The sequence below is a fragment of the Marmota marmota genome, unplaced genomic scaffold (assembly GCF_001458135.2).
Source record: "Marmota marmota marmota unplaced genomic scaffold, marMar, whole genome shotgun sequence".
In the NCBI taxonomy this organism is placed as follows: domain Eukaryota; kingdom Metazoa; phylum Chordata; class Mammalia; order Rodentia; family Sciuridae; genus Marmota; species Marmota marmota.
This window is the reverse complement of record NW_026000037.1, coordinates 6025058-6043127: the sequence shown is the minus strand read 5'-3', so window position 1 is coordinate 6043127 and position 18070 is coordinate 6025058. Positions and strand designations below refer to the sequence as shown.

Below are 18070 nucleotides of genomic sequence, written 5' to 3'. Positions count from 1 at the left end.
ATATTTGCCCATGATAATCTGATTTTACTCCTAGTCTCCCGGTGTAATTGTTAATAGTGCCCACTTTCACTTCCAAAAGTCTTCTAAATTGCAGGGCAGATTATATGGTGGACTTATTTATTCCCACTGAGTCCTGGTCATGCTTGCAAAAAGTACCTCTAACACAGGAGTCAGCAAACTGACCTGCAGGTTGTTTTTGTACCTACTGAGAGCCTTAAAAAATGGCTTTGACGTTTTTTGGGAGATTGGGGGGGAATCAAAAGAATACTATTTCATGACCACTGAAATTAAATTTCAGTGCCTGTAAATAGTCTCATTGGAACACTGCCACACACATTGTCCTCTACGACTTCCTCATTACAGGGCAGAGTTGTGTAGCTAAGACAGAGACCGCCCACAGATCCTAAATCATCTGGCCCTTTTCTGACAATGTTTGCCATGCCCTGCACTAATGCACTAGTTTCAAGTCTCCTTTGCATGCAAGCTTACAAAAGTCTGTTTGCTTCTTCTTCCTTCTCATACTCCTGATTGCTAGATGATCTCTAGAGGAAGAGAACTGATCTTGCCCCATCCATACTCACTGCCAGTGTTTCCTCCAAAGCCCAACAGTACTGTCCTACTCCTTGATCCTAAAGACTACAACCTAGATTTCCAGACTTTGCTCCTCTTCCTTTAAAGCCAAATGGACTACTTTGTTTCCCTACCGGGCTTATACCATAAGCAGTCACTGCCCGTCTATGCCTCTCCTCCAGTCCATCGGTTCCTCAAAATTACACGAAAACAGTCACTCCTTCGACAGCCTTCATTCATCAAACACGGGGGGGGGGGGGAGGCTCAGAGACACAAGGACAGACTAGGGCAGGACACAGCCTGTCAAAGGAGCCCAGTGCACGAAGCAGGCGTGCCCAGAACGAGGCTCCGGAGGTGACATTTACACTGGGATTTTAAAGATGGAGAAGCAGGCCAAAGGACGTCGTCCCAGCTGCACTAAATAGGAATAAGGCTGAATAGGCGAAGAGGACGCCACCTCATCTCCCCACTTCCCCACGCCGCGGAGACCGGGGTACGAGCAATGAGGAGACCTCTGGTCTGAGCTCCTTTAAGGGAAGTCTGCATGAGCAGCCAAAAACCGCCGGGAGCGGCGCCGGGATGCCAAGGAACCCCATCCTCTCCGGGGCCGAGGACTCCAGCTCGTCGCCAAAACTTCTGGGCGCTGCCAGGTCTGCACGCCCACGCCGCCGGCGCCCGGGGAGAGACTCGTCGCCGCGCCTCACAGCGAACACCACGCGGCGGCCTGGCCCCGGCGTCCCGTCCGGGACACCCCGGCGCCGCCTCGGCGCACGTGAAGCTTCCAGGCCGGGCGGGAGTCCGCGGGCGCGAACCCGGGCCCGGGGATGGAAGCGATTCCGGGGCGCACGCGCGCCGCGGGGAGACTGGGCGGAGCGCATCTCCCGGAGGGGCTGCCGAGGAAAGGCGAGCGCGTGGCGCCCCGGAACCCGCGCACGCGCCGTCGCCTCGCCCCGCCCGTGCGCGCGCGCGGCCGGCGCAGCATCCTTTCTCCAGACCCGGCCCCCCTCGTGTACTCAGCCGAGCGGAGGCGCGGACGGGAGCGGGGAAGTGTGGGACGAGGTGGGCGGGCAGTCGCGCTCAAGCGCGGCCAGCGCAGGAGGGCGGGGCAGGGGAGAGCCCAGACAACGTTACCCGGCCAGCGCCCAATCAGCGGCCGGCCCGGCCCCGCCCCCTCCGCGCTCGTAATTGGCTGGGCAGCTCCTGGCGGGCGGGGCCTGCCGTGGGGGTTGGGGCGGGCAGGGGGCGGGGAGGAGGAGGAAGGCGCTGGCGGGCAGTGATGGCGGCGGGTGATGGGNCGGCCCTCGCCGGCCGGCCGGCCGGCGCGCACGCCCGCCTCCGGGGCGCTCGTCCGCTCCTGTCCCGGTCTCCTCGCGGCTTTCTCTCGAGCTGAAATTTTCAAAATTCCCGTAGTCGTCGCCAGTCACGCTGGCGCCCTCCTTTCCTGGGCTTTCCGAGGTCTGGGACGGGTGGGAGCAGGAGGGGGCTTCTAGAGTGGAGACCCAAAGTTGTAGGCCTTAGGACTCACACCTCTCCCTTCTTTCCCCCCTGCGTTGCCGCCCGTCTGCCTTCCCCTCTGGACCACTCCCCACAAGGCCACGTTTAGGGACACGTAGTTCAAGTCCCAGCCCTCCTGTCTGTGAAGTCCGGGCGCGTATGCAACACCTCGGACTCTTCCTAAACCAGTTTTGGTTCGGAGATGCTTTGCAAGATCAACACTGTCTGGGATGAGGACCGACCCGAACGCAGACCTTGCTGAAGACTGGCAGGGACGTTCGCCCTGGAGTGGGGGTGGAGCTCCCGTGCCCAGCAAGCGTGCCTGTCGGGTTTCTTTTTATTTTGGGTTTTTTTTTTTCCCCTTTTTTTTTCTTTTTTTTTTTTTCCTCCTCTCTCTCCCTCTCAAATAGGAAGACAAGTATCCGAATACACGTTGATAATGGTTTATTGTGTATCCCCTTAGCAGAACTGAGGAGAAAAAAAACTTAGAAGAGCTGTCTGTATATTCAGACCCTCTCTCCATCGGTTCTGGACGTTAAAGATTTTTTAGAGCTTTACTTTTAGAGACCTGTGTATGTAGGGTAGTTGATTTAGAAGCTCTTCTTTTACAGTGTAGTCATACATTTCAGATCAAGCAAATAAACTTCAGACTCAACCTGTTGGTGTCCCATAAAACTGAGCACGTTGCACATTCTGGTTGTGCAGTGGTTAATACTAAGCTTTAAAAAGATAAGTGATTAGAGTAAGAGTAAATAATAAAGTGAACTGTTACTGGAAGAAGTACACATCCGACTCTTAAAGTCAAGGGGGTTGGCATTCTGGGAACAAAATTATTTCCTTTTTTATTTAATCTGTTAGTACATGAGATTTATTGACATTTGCAAATATATACTTCCAATTTCAGTACTTGGTGACTGGATGATGTTTTAGAAGGACTTTGGTTGTTTGTTAATTAGAAATAGGAAAGGATTTGGGGTGTTGATCTATTTCATACATTTCTTGGTTGGTTGTATTTCTATGTGTATATCTATCTTCACTCCAACCAAGTCACAGATAATTTATAAGGTATTTGCTTCTGGTCCTATAAATAAGAACACCAGATGTCTCCCTACTTATATTAGCTGAAATAGTTAATGCTTTTTGTTGTTTATTTACTTAAAAGCAAATGGGACAAGAGAATAGGGCCAAAGTACAGTATTTAACAGACCAAATTAAATGAATTTTTAATTTTAAATATTTACACGTTATTTTGTACCTAGTTATAGCTTTTTCCTCATTTGTATTAAAATCTGTTGAAGTGATTAAAAATTTTGTATAGATTGAGCTTTTTAATATAGAATTCAAAAAAGCTCTGCTTTTGTGCCATCTAAACTGACAATAAAACAAAGTATTAATACAAAGAATCATTTAGTCCCCATACATTATGCTTTGGCACTACCTGAAAATAGGATAGAGTCATGGACATATAGTTTGGCAGCCTTCATTGGCAAACGTTCTGTGACAAAAATTAAAAACTAAGGTAAGAGTAGTAGGTCTAATGTAGATTGCTTTTGTGTGGCTTGAGCACTGAAGAGTTCCTCAAAACAGTGAAGTTAGTTTTAGGTTAACTTCCCACCAGTTCCCAAGTTCTGATGAACAGCATAAGAGTGATATTTAGTTATTTTATTCTAAGTATTGGTCAATAGCCTACTAGAGATATTTAGAAGACATTATTAAAAGGAACCTTAGGGTTGTGGTTGTGACTCAGTGGTAGAGGGCTTACATAGCACATGTGAGGCACTGGGTTCAATCCTCAGCTCCACATTAAAAAATAAAGTAAGAATGTTTTTAAAAAAAGGAAACTTAAAGGTAGCCAGATCATCTTGGGGCTTAGTAGAAAATGTTGTAACACTTTGCAAAGGTCCTGAAACCAAGTTTCTGTCTATAAATCAAATATAACTTCTAATAATCATTTTTATCCTCAAATAATTTTGTACCAGAATAATTCAGAAATAGTAATACTTATCTGAGAATCTTAGTAACTTGAAAGAATGACCTAAGAGAGCTAGAAAATCTAGTTTTTATGCCTAGCCAATGACTACTCTTGTTTCACAATCATAGTTTGAGAATTAGATTGTTTTGTGACTTGTTTTTCATGTGAGACATATTTTCTCATTGTCATACATTTTTAAAATTCAACTTTTTAAAAATTAATTTATAATGTAGTATTGACAAATGTAGTTAATACCAACTGTTGGTCAAAATGAGTTAACTGTATTTGTCAATATTACTTGTAGTAACGGGTCAGGCACTTGGCCAGTGTGTGAGGAAAGTATGATCATGTCACAAACAATGAATATGGGAGGAGAAAGGAAACCAGATTTGTTAAGCACCAACTCTTATCAGATCCATTAATTTGTTATCTTCACAATTTCTCCCTGAAGTTGCTAGGTATTCCTGCCTGACAGATGAGAAGTCTAAGGTTTAGGTAAATGAGCTTGGGTCACAGACATATAATAAATCAAGATGTGTTTGACCACAAAGCTTATCTACACTAATTAGTAAACTGCATTCTGGGATAAACTTGTAGATAACCTTATTGTTGTTTTTCTTTTATATCCTCCCCCAGTTCTCATAAGGATTTAAAGCCTCAAAGAAACACTTTGCACATGGTGTACCTTTGCAAAGTGTCAATTCAGGAGTCTGAGGCAGGAGGATTGCAAGATTGGGGCCAGCCTGAGCAACTTAGAGAAACCCCATCTCAAAATAAAAGGACTGGGGTGTAGCTCAGTAGTAAAGGACTATGGGTTCAATCCCAAGTACTAAATAAAAGAAACACACTTTTGTGGCTTTATGTTGTGCTTTGTGCTGTTCGGTATGGTAGCCACAAGTCTCAAATGGCCAAATTGAGTTCTTCAGTAACACCAATCACACATCTAATGCTCAGTTACATGGCCACTGTATTTGACAGTGCGCTCTGTAGAATAGTTTTGTCTTCCAGAGAGTTCTGTTGAACTGCATTGATTCTAGAGGTCAAAGGAAAAGGAGAAGGAAGTGCTATTTCTTGAGTTTATTATCTCATTTAAATTTCAAACAGCCATAGAAATAGGTAACGTTCTCATTTTACATTTGTGAAAACTGAAACTTGAAAGATTTTGCCCAAAGTCATATATCTATTAAAGAGCAATATTAGAAATCAACCCCAGGTCTAACTGGCTTCATAGGCCATCCCTTTCCCGTTGTTGCATCATCTATCCAATTTCACATGCTTACAGAGTCATAATAGATTTTTGAAGACTCATTATTTTAAATAATTTTATCATTACACAGTGGAACTCTACCAGTACATTTTTCTTTTTATTTTTGGCCACAAAAAAAAATAAATACATACATATTTGGTATTTTTAATAGTTTATTCCATAGTCTTGAAACTTGGAATATTACTTCTCCCTGATTCCTATATGTCCCTCAACATATACCAAAGCCAAGTCCAATTTGTCTTTAAAATTCCACTGAAAAGAAAATAAGTCACCAAAGTACCCTATGAGATACCTAATATTCAGGATATTAGGGAAAGAAGCACATGACCCTTCAGGTGTTTTTTCTCCTTTTTCAAACTTTATCACCAGTATGTTAATTTTTATTTCATACTTTGGTCTGCAGAATTGCAGTTGAAGCAAGAGTTGCAATGTGAAGATCTGATCCAACCTGACTCCTCCTCCATGGGTATCTACCCAGCTGTCCTCCTGGCTTCTTGCTTTGAAGCTAGATAGATAAAAGAATCAGCTAAGTTCTCTGAAGTATTTTATATTCTCTAAAATTTCTACTAGTTGTTTCTGCAACACCTACTTGGTTGTCCCTTCTAAGTTCAGCATCATTCCATTGTTCTTAATCTTTGAGGGAATTGTATTTGTATTGAATAGTAAAGCAAATCACAAAAGAACAGCTTAAGTCTTGAGACCAGAAGATCTTATTCAAGGTAGAAGAAATGGTAGAAGAGCCTGTACCCTGTCTTCCAGATCTTTAATATGTGGTTTAAACTCCTCTTTTAAATACCAAGAAGGAATTCCCTGGATTTCATTACAGTAAAACCTTAAGATGTTGAAAGGGAGTTAATTGAGTTTTCCAACCAAATGTGTCCCTACCCTTAAAGAGTTAATAGTCTGTTGAGACAAGCAGTAAAAACATTTCAACACGTAATTATAATTCATAATTAAATGTGCTATGAAGAAAGTTAACAAGATATATAATAAAGAATAACAAAGGACTTTATTTAGATTGCTTAGTTAATGAAAGTACTTTGTTTATATTAGATTGTCAAGAGAAAAAGGTTGACATTTAAACAAAAACCTGAAATAGCGAGCCATACAAAGACTGGGAATGTGGGTGTTGTGAAGCGGGATTATTATTCTGATGGCTGTACATCTATACTGACAAATTGAAGCCATCTAATACTAGATGTAGAATTGATCATGTTGGAAACATCTTTTATCATTTTTATTGATTTTCATATTTGACTTAAGCCTTTGATTAGTATTACCTCGGTATTTTTTTATTCTAACCCTTTACTCTCAACTAATTTGTATTATATTTATTTTTTCATAATAACAGCTGGATTTTTTTAAAAAATCTCACATCAACACTTTCTTTTGAGCTTAATCAGTTTGTGATTACTGATATAGTTACATGTATTTTTACCATCTTATTTTGTGGTTTCTTTTTTTTTTAATTTGCAGTAGTGTTAAAGCAATACATATATAGAAAGAACCCTACTTCAAATCTTGAAATTTGTTGTTTTCTCTGGCTAGCAATATGCAGAGGTAGAGACAGTGGGCTCCAGCTGCCAGTCAGCTAGTAAATCGACTGGTGCACTATAGTGTGCTGTTACTAAACTAGGATGGTCAGTGACTGAAGTGAATTAAATTCATTTTTAGTTAGGATATTTTTAGTGCATAACCCCACCATAAGCTGAGAATCATCTGTATGATTCTTTCCTCTCCCACTGTTTTTCCTTCTCAGATTTTATTCCTTCCACCTACTCTTCTTTACTGATTTGAATGCATTCTAGTTCTATTTTTTTGATAATTTCCTTAAGTTTTGGCTTTAAATACTATCCTGACCATTAGAACAATGTAAGAATTATAGCCAAATATCATTTTAGTGTGAATTAGAAACAGCTGCCTCTTTGGACAATATACTCCCTCTGACAGATTTTTTTCTTAACAAATATACAAAATTGCCATGACTTCAGATGGGTGTGATACCCCTGGAGTTGTGCAGCACACGGCATATCTTGGCCCTCGTTGAAAAGGTTTAACTTCGATCCCTCCCTATCCTGTTTTCAACACTGTCACTGTTAGACTGTTGGCTCCACTGTCGTTTCAGTTGATGTCTTTTTTAATAGTCTTCATATTTAACCACTGTAATTGCCTTTTTAAGAAATGCACTATTTCTTGCTTCACATTCCTTTGTTCAGAATCCCGTGTTGGTTTGAGTGAGGTATGTGCTAGAGTTCTTCTCATTGGTAGGAGACCTTCCATCTGTCCTCAGGGGTAAGGGTCTGGGTGAGGCTCTGAGACTAGAGAGGCTGTTGCTTTACCTGATCACCTCAGCAGCATCATGCCTCTACCCCCTGCTTTTTGACAAAAAGTCCACATGGGGTTTGTCTTTCCTTTTATTCATCTATCCTTGACTTTGGCTGCAGTTGAGTTTCTTTTTTCTCTTTGCCCTTGGGATTCTGCTCTTCTACTAGGATTTCTCCAGGTACAGTTTTGATTTTAACATGTGCTGGACTCTCCTAAAACCTGTGAACATGTGTCATTTGTTTCTTTTAGAAATTTTGCCACCTCTATTCTCTCTGTTCCTTCCTCAGGAATTCTTAATAGAGATATATCAGCTATTCTTTGTGTCTTGTGATCTTTCTTACATTCCATTGATTGATTGATTGTGGTTTGAACTGGGGATTGAACCCAGGCCTGGCCCCGGCTATAGGCAAGTGCCCTGCTTTGCTGCTACATTCCCAGCCCCATTTCTTAATTTTTTGATAACTTTAATTTTATTCATGGGATGATAGTTCTCTATTTGTTGTGTGTGCTTACTCCCTGCTAGTTTGTAATTTTTATTACGAAAACTATCTTCTGCAGTTACTGCATTTTTGTTTCTGGGATGTTTCCTGCACTATTCCATGAGCCCTGGGTTATAGAAGTGTTTCTATAGAGTGATTTGGGGATAGAGTCTCAAGTAGGTTTAAAAAGAGATTTTTTTAAAATGAGATAATACATGCTTAAGGTGGAAAATTCAAAAGGATATACAATGAAAAATAAGTTTCCATCTCACAAACACCATGTTCCATTCCACAGAAGCAAGGGCTTAGTTTCAATGTTGTTCCAGAGCTATTCTGTCCAAGTACAAACATAAGGGTATGAACCTATTCCCCCACACTAATTATAGCATACTGCGTATACCTTTAGCAGTATTTACTATCTCAAGACCCTTTCTTGTCTGTGTAGAGAACTATCTCATTTGCAGTCCACTATTAACATTTGAGTTGTTTCCAATCTCTTACTACTTGATGCTGCAATAAATATTCATATATATGTCATTTACATGGGTAAAATTATAAATTCCTAGAGTAAAAATGCTGTGGCTCATAGTATGGACATTTTTCATTTGAATGTTTATTTCTGAAGTGTCCTCTGGAAATATTGGAAAAACTTTTATTAAAATTTATGAAAATGCGTATTTCTCACCCTCTTGCCAAAAATGTGATATTAAAACTTCTTGTTCTTTGTTGATCTGAGAGGTTAAAATGGCATCTCATTGTTGTTTTAATCTAGTTTCTTTCATGGTTTTCAGTTTCTAGTTCCATTTGGAATTGATTTTGCTTTAAGATGTGAAATAAGAATGCAACTTCTGTGGGGATGTTTTGTTTTGCTTTGAACAGAAGTCTTCTCTTGTCCCAGGGTAGTTTATGCAATAATCCTTCTATTCCCCAATACTTGAAATGTCATCTGTACTGTTTATTTTCTTTAGATACTTGAGTTCTTGCTATTTTTTTCACTTTAGATTTCTCATTCTACATGGGTTAGGTAAACTTAGGCCCGCTCCCACAAATGACACAGGCCTGGGGTCTTAATTTTTTAGTTTTCCCTTTCCCTGTCTTACCCATGAGCCCAGAGGCCAAGGCCATAAGCCCAGCCCACAAGGTTAATGAGACTCTTCTGGTTTAACTTTCAGAAACAAGATTGGATTTTCTGTCCTTTGTAGAATCACTGTATTGAAGAAATTTTCTAGTTTGGCCTCAACTTTAGACAGGTAAAATAATTTCCCCCATTTTATAAGTGAGGACTCTAAGGACTATGGAAAGTTAGTCTTGCCTAATGTCACTTGTTTAATGGATTCTCTAGAATGCAAGTATAAGAAATTCTTTCAACTTTACTAGCTCTAAAAGTCTTGGGGCTTCCTGCTCGCGCGCAGGAAGTGTGTGTGTGTGTGTGTGTTGGACTTCATTTATCACTTTTATATATTGCAACATTTGTTCTTAGGCCCATCATAATCTTATTTAAGTTACCAAGTATTGAAAATTCAAAAAAGACTATTGTTAAAACAGGCCAGACGACTGGACTGTTTATAAACTTTAATAACTTAAAATAAGTTTGATTTGAGAGCTATTGTTTATTAAAATATAGAAGTAAACAAATTATTTATCATGGATTTTGTCCTTATAAATTTTTTATTCTTTCATGAAATGTTTCTTCTTTTTCTCTAATTATCCTAATAATCCCAGAATTATCAGTTATTACATACTTTATTTGGTTCTTCCTGGCATTTTTTTGTTCATTAAATTATTCTTTAAACATTTTTTTTTTTTTTTTAAGAGAGAGAATTTTAATATTTATTTTTCAGTTTTTGGCGGACACAACATCATTGTTTGTATGTGGTGCTGAGGATTGAACCCGGGCCGCACGCATGCCAGGCGAGCGCGCTACTGCTTGAGCCACATCCCCAGCCCTAAACATTGTTTTTTAATGAACAGATATTGTTGCCATTACAAGAATATGTTACCCCATTCTATATTAAAGTGAGTAGTTTTAAGATATAGTCACAAATAGGTTTATTGAGTTTTGAATTTTTAAAAATATAAACCACAGTTGGGTTTACTCTAAAAGTGAAATTTTAATTTTAACTACTGTCATATCATTTTCATATAATTAACTATGTCTTTAAAGTAAATTTCATCTTTAAAATTATGTCCTAGAATATTTGTTATTGGCTAAACAATACTATTCTTTTTTTTGTAACAGGATTTTCTTGACATTTTGAATCTGTTTTTCTACAGCATTATATCTTAGTGTCTATTAAAGCAACAGGATTTCTCTTAGTTATTACTGAATTACAAATGTTCTTCAACGTATAATGAATTCACAACCTAATAAACCATCATTAAGTTGAAAAAAGTCAAAAATGCATTTAACCTACCAAAAATAACAGCATAACCTTCCTTGAATGTGTTCCAGAACACTTAACTCAGCCTACAGCTGGGCAAAATTATCATACACAAAGCCTATTTCATACTAAAATGTTGACTGTCTCCTGTAATTTATTAAATACCTTATCAAAAAATATATATAAACATACACACACACACACACACACACTGGCAGCACTGTATGCTGTGTAGTCCAGGTAGTTTCCCCTCCATCCCAGGGCTGACTGGGAGCTGCAGCTCACTGCCACTGCCCAGAGTCACCATTAGCACTGTGCTGCCTAGCAGTGGTCCCAGGAAGAGACCAAAATTCAGTCTAGTTTTACTCATAAAATCAAAAAATTGGTTGGACATTGTCTGTATTAGTCTAAATGTGTCTCAGCAATCAGAAAGAAACAGGTTAGTCCACTGATCCAGCCTTTGCTTTTTTTTTGGTAAATTATGTCACACCTAAATAGACTTAATACGATTTGGGATTTGCTTTCCTCGGGTAGCTCCCTGTTATTTCAGTTTGGATAGTGAGATATTATCAAAGTATTAGAATTGATAACATTTAGGTTTGTTATGTAAGAGGGTAGAGGGATGGGGAGGTACTGCTGATTTTCAGATCTACTTCTGATTGTATTATGAATGCAGGGAAATGTCCTTTTATTAGACCTCAAATCCTCCTTGGCCAGAACAATCCGTGCAATTCCAGCTCTAGTTCTTAATCTCAATGTTGTGTTCTTTACCAGTCTTACAAGAAAGAGCAAAAGAAAACCGTTGCCAAAAAGAACTTTTCAGAAGTTAAATGCTTCCAGGGAAATTCTAATTCAGTACAGCCTAGGAGCAGGGCAATATGTTAATCATCAAATCATCCTGTTTTATGCTAGAGTTAAACATCATTTTGTCTAGAATTTGGCTTGGATTATTGACTCTTGACTAAGGAGTATTTACTCTTTCTAAGTCAGCTATCTAAAATCAAAAAGAGTACATGTATGAAGTTTTGTTTGGTTTTTATATTCAATGTCAAGGCTTCCTTGGCGAACATGGCAGAGAAATTTACTAGAGAAAGCCCTAGTGTATTTTAATATTGAAGATACAGATGGAAGGTTTACTGATTGATGATTTTATTTTTACTTACTTAATTCTTTTTTTTTTTTTAATATTTTATTTACAGACAGGATCTTTTTTTTTTTTTTAATTTATTTATTTTTTAGTATTTGGCGGACACAACATCTTTGTCTGTATGTGGTGCTGAGGATCGAACCTGGGCCGCACGCATGCCAGGCGAGCGCACTACCGCTTGAGCCACATCCCCAGCCCCTTACTTAATTCTTTCTTGTATGTGTGTGTGTGTTGCTGGAGAGCAAACCCAGGACCTCATGTTTGCTGTTTTTATGATAATATTCTCTCCTTTGTATCACTTAAATCTTTTTTTTTTTTTTTTTTTTTTTTTTTTTTTTTNAGGGTATATTTTTCCATCTTCTAAGATCTTCTTCTATTTCTCTCTTTAGGGTTCTGTAGTTTTCATTATACAAGTCTTTCACCTCTTTTGTTAGGTTGATTCCCAAGTATTTTATTTTTTTTGAAGATATTTTGAATGGAGTGGTTGTCCTCATTTCCATTTCAGAGGATTTGTCGATGATATACAGGAATGCCTTTGATTTATCACTTAAATCTTTTTTATGATTTATACTCTGAAGTACCTGACATAGATTGACTGTTGCAAGACAGGGAGGTACATGCTAAAACAAAATGCTAAGAAAAGCTGTTGTCAGTTTTCCTCAATTTAACAAGTATTCTAAAATTCCATTTCCCTGAAATTTTGTAATTAGTAAAATGTTCCAGTTTTCAGGGTTGACATTCCATCTTTGGGTTTGTGGGTCCCCTGTGTATTTTCTCCAGATGTAATATTTGCAGTAGTTAAAAAGTGGAAATCGGACTTCCCGTTGTCAGTGATTTTAGGCAAGTCACTGAAGTGGGAAAGAAAACAAAGTCTGTACCTTCCACCTTATGACACTCCCAAGAGAGGAAAATGTGGTTGCTGGAAAATTCTTTTAAAAGTCAAAGTTATTAATTTCCATTTATAGATTGTTAAAACCATGATCCATTTTATTTTTCCTCTTGTGCGTCAGTTGTCACTGTTTTTAGGTTCATAGCATTAGTCTTGTCAGCCTTAAGAAGCCACACATAATGTCTGTACATTTTTGGTCTTCATTGTTTCTCAACAAAAGCTATCACACTAATTTTACACACAAACACAAACAGACCCTCTCTTCAATCTTCTGAAAGCACCCATTGCCACAAAGCATGTAGAGTTCTAGAAAACAAAAACAGAAATAAGACTGCTATTCTAGGATGGGCTACTTTTCTTCTCCCTAGAAGTTGTCCTTGCTTAATTTTAGAAATTAACATTTCCCCTGGGATAATTAACTCCAACTTAATGAACTTTGGATTTTATTCTGTAAATATAGACTATATTGAATTTCTTTTTCTAAATACCCTTTTGAATATCAGTTGAAATTATGGGCTAAGTTTGAAAGTCCTAAATGTTGGCCAGTGGTAAATAGTATCCCATTTTCTTATGTGGAAGGTACGTTTGAAAGTACAAAATGGTGGCCTAAGTTTATTTTAATAAGAGAATGAATAAAGTAAATAAAGATACATCTATTCAGTGGGAAATTATTGAGTGATAATTGTTGGTGGTCATCGAATTCCTTATATGGGAAGTACTTAGGAATGAGAGAGGGCTGAGGCTGGGGCTCAGTGGTAGCACACTTGCCTGGCATGTGTGAGGCATTGGGTTCATCTCAGCACCGCATATAAATAAATAAATAATGAAGTTCTATCAACACTAAAAAAAAATAACAAAAAAAGAATGAGAAAAGGAGGATAAAAAGTACTTTACTAGAAGTATTACCCTCATTGTTATGTTAATACAGCAATACCTAATAATGCTATTTTGAAATTAACTGCTAAAGTCACATGGGTTCCATGCCTGAACTTGTCAGAGAATGAGTTTCTCATAACCGATAAACTTTATAGTACAGTGCTGTCAGTGATTCAAGTAAATGTTCATAACTGTGTAGATTTTTGTCTACTTAAGGGAAACTTAGATTTCTGTCTCAGAGGTACCCTTTTTGACATATAACTTTCAATTTCTTGTGCTTATTTAAAAAAAAAAACCAAGGAGTTTTCCATTTTTCTTGCTTATTAGAAAGTATTTTATTCTAATCCCACTTATTGACTACTCTGTTACTCATAATGATGAATGAGACTAGTGCCTTTGGTTTTAAAATTGTTTTCTCTACATAATGCCCTTTGGAATATAGGAGTGTCTGTAAGACTCAAGAAAGTTTCTTTTGTAAAATTTAGGTATTTTGGAAATCTTATTAGCACTATTGTCTAAGAGTTTTAAGCAGAAAAATCTGCTTGATTCCACTCTGCAACCTAAGAAAACATTTAAGTTTTAAAAGAGTTTTATTATAAAAATCATTTGCAAGGCAGACAGGGTGGTGCACCCTTGTAATCCAGTGATTTGGGAGGCTAAGGCAGGAAGATCACAAGCTCAAGGCCAGCCTCAGCAACTTAGTGAGAACCTAAGCAACTTAGCAAGACCTTGTTTCAAAAAATGAAAAGGATTGGGATATAACTCAGTACTAAAGCACCCTTGGGTTCAATCCCTAGTACCAAAAAAATTTCCTAAGTAGCTAGACTAATTATATGAAGTCAAATTTTCTCTTCCATTCCCTAGAAACGTTGTCGTTATTAAGTATTTGGTCTATATTCTTCCTGATATTTTTCTTTTTTTGAGTTTTGTTATTCTTTTATTTCCCCCTGATATTTTTCATATATACACAAACATATAAAATATACATGCATGTATTTTTTTAATTCATAGTAAGTACTTATACTCTGCTGATTGCTCTTTTCCATTCTTAGAACTGCGTAGCATTTCGATATATTAATGTACTCTAATTTATTTAATCAAATTTCTTTATATAAGAAATTAGGTTGTTTCAATTTGTTGATATTACCGTCTGTTTTAAACAGCTGAATTATCTTTTTAATTGTAATTTAGGTAGAGATTTTACTTTCATAAGCAAATCTGCTTAAGAGTCAGAATCTTTAATTTCTCATTGGGAACTACGGTTGATTTTTTTGGAAGAAATGTGTTATGTTACTCTTCTACGCCAGTCACTGTGCCGAGCATTTAGGATACAGAAATGAACAGGACAGCTGCTGCTGTCGAGGACATACCTGGGGAATGCTTTACTGTCAGCGCTGCCGTCAGGCCTTCAGTCCTCTCTGAGGGTGGTACCTAAATCCTCTAGCAAAACAGTCCAGAGCTATTCCTTAAAGCTCCTTACTAGGATTCCCAGGAGTCATGACAAACTGTTGTTTTCCTTAATGATAATTTGTGCATATTTTGATGGCCAGATGATATTTTTAAAGCCGGTCATGTTTTTTACCAAAACATTTATTAAGGAAAGATTTATCAAACATGTACTGTGCATTGAACTAGTCACTAGACCTGCAAAGATGAAATCAGGACAAGAGAAAATGGTGTAGATTCACAGTTCACCTGAATCTGCCTAGGACATAGCCATTGGTTATTTTTAGATCCCACTATTAACAGCATCCAGTAGAATGCCCTGGCTTCTTAAGCAAACTGGCTTCTAAACCTGACGTCTTAAATTTCCTCACAGACTTCATTGTAAAGACTAGTTGTGGGGTATCTGAACTAACTGAAATGTAAGGTTCAATGTTCACCAAAAAGCTTTTACTTTAGTGAAAGGCAGATTTCCAACAAATTTCTTCTCATTATCTCATCTATCCGTGCATATTTTTAAATTAAAGCTATGTACCAAATACGAATCATGGTGGGGATTTTTTATTTGTACATTCTAAAATATTATTAATCAGTCTATATAATTTCTTTTCTTTTTTTCAGCGGGTCCATATGGAATATTTGCTGGTAGGGATGCCTCCAGAGGACTGGCAACATTTTGCCTAGATAAGGATGCACTTAGAGATGAATATGATGATCTCTCAGATTTGAATGCAGTACAAATGGAGAGTGTTCGAGAATGGGAAATGCAGTTTAAAGGTACCTTCCTTTTGTTGGGTTCTTTAGAAAATTAATTACATATAAAGAAGTGTATACTATTTCACATCTTTTAAAAGCCTATGGTTGTCATCTCTTTCATTAACATCATTATTAGATGATATTTTAAGCATATCTAAATATTAGTATGATTGTTACATGTGATAGTTGTTTTGAAAATCCATGTTATTACTGACTTTTTACCAAGCTTAGTGCCAGCTACTTAGGAAGCTGAGGCAGGAAGATCATTTGGACCCAGGAGTTTGAGACCAGCCTAGACAATATAGTGAGACCCCCAACTCAAAAAAAAAAACAAAACAACAACAAAAAAAACTTGGCTTGTTACAAACTTTAAATCTCAAAAATTGTGAAACTTTTAGCCTTAAGACTTAACATATATTTCTTTAAGTTTTTTTTAGTTGTCAATGGACCTTTGTTTTATTTATTTATATGTGGTGCTGAGAATCAAACCCAGTGCCTCACACATGCTAGGCAAGTGCTCTGCCACTGAGCCACAGCCACAGCCCCTATTATTCCCTTTATCATGCTCTGGTGACGTCAGTTTCTGCCACCTGGGTGGTACTGTCAGCTGTGGAGCTGACCACCGTGTCCCCTGGAACAGCTGTTCTGGCTCCCTGGGTGCTTGCACTGGTCATGTATAAAGTAGTTCTCTTATCTCATGTTTGACTAGCTGACTCAGGTAACTTTTTCACTTAGCCTAGGTTTCAATTCCTGACCAAGAAAGAAACATGTTGATGTATATCACCTACATGCAGAGTTCTAAATTAAACACCTGGTCACATAAAAACAAGCAAAGTAGCAGATGATAGGGGAAAGGAATAATAATATGATGGGTCACACGCTAAAACCTCAGAAACATAGGGTAAGAAGTAACAAATGAATTTTGATCTTATGTTTTTTCTGGATGACTACTGAGTCACATTTTCTCCCCAAGAATATTTCCAACTGAATCTGCTCACCATGTGATTCTCTACCTCATGGGCTCCTTGAGCCACCCCCTTTCTTCAGCCCCAAGAAGGTCACCATTTATTTTTCATGGTCTGTTCTCCAAATTATTAGATTTTATTCATCCCACTTATATGTAAAGCCCAATATATTTATACATTTTAAATAACTGTTAGCCCTACATTGCCAGCACATTTCCTTGATTATAATATTTTGAACTGTTAAAGAACTAGGCTGGTGGGGGTCAGTTCTGGCATTTGAATGGCCATGCAGTCAATTACCAGCACCACTATCAAAAAAAAAAAAAAAAAAGTTAAAGAACTATTCCGAGACTCATAGTACACTTTTAGATCAGCTTCAGAGTACATGTGTCTAGCCAGATTGCTGTGGCGCAGGCTTGTAATCCCAGTGACTTGGGAGGCTAAGACAGAAGGATCATAGGTTCAAGGCCGGCCCCGGCAACTTTGTGAGACCATGTCTCAACATAAAAAATAAAAAGGCCTGGGTATATGACTTAGTGGTTATGTGTCCCTGGGTTCAATCTAGTACAAAAAAAAAAAGAAGAAGGAAAGTACACCTCTCCAGACATAACCCAAAGGTCTCGGCTGGATGGCTCTGAGGTGGGTCCTATATACATATATTGTTCTAAAAGTTCTCCATGTGTCTCTGACACCATATCCAATTAAGAGTCACTGGCATAGAGCACTGTCCTGCAAAACTAATGCCCAAGCCTTGAAAGCTCCTGCTTTCTTTTGTTCAGGCTTTCCGGAGGTTTAAAGACAAGCCATGGTGAAGCATTAGGAAGAACTGGGCTTACTCTGTATGATCCCAAGAGAGACAAGCGCCTTACCTCTGTGTGATGGAGTAGTGAAATAATTTGACCATTACTGATTTTCTTTTGATGTATCTTTCAGAAAAATATGATTATGTAGGCAGACTCCTAAAACCAGGGGAAGAACCTTCAGAATATACAGATGAAGAAGATACCAAGGATCACAATAAACAGGATTGAACTCTGTAAACAACCAAAGTCAGGGGCCTTCAGAACTGCAATTCTTACTCCCTTTCACAGAATGTCCAGTGTCTTTGGGTTTGATTCACCTGCTGCGAAAAACATTCAACAGATTTGTGTACAAGATGTATGGGTCTCACTATGAAGACTTGAATATTAGACATTATTTATGCTGCCAGACTCATTTGTTGGAGTTGTGTGTAATGTCTGGTGGGGCTTCATCGTCCTGAAAAGGAGGAAACAGGGATTTCTTAAACTGCAAGAAAGTCACAAGGTTACTTTTAGCTTTTTCTCTTTCTCTTTTATCTTCCTCTCTTCCTCCCTTCTTTCCTACTTTCCCTTCCCTTTCTCCCCCCACCTTTTTCTAAGATATCAAAGACAACCAGATATGTATTTGCTACTCAAGTGTACAAATCTCCTCAGAAAACAGCAAGGGACTCCTTATTTCATGCTGCGTTTTTATTCGGGCATTGAG

At 38.4% G+C, this 18070-nt stretch overlaps 1 long non-coding RNA gene across 1 annotated transcript; it reads left to right on the top strand.

Moving 5' to 3' along the window:
• Window positions 1-891: 891 nt before the first annotated feature.
• LOC107136758 lies at window positions 892-17613 on the top strand. The gene is made up of 3 exons (XR_001502757.2): window positions 892-1063; window positions 15465-15620; window positions 17498-17613. It is a non-coding gene; the product is annotated as an uncharacterized LOC107136758 (long non-coding RNA).
• The last annotated feature ends 457 nt before the right edge of the window (window positions 17614-18070 follow it).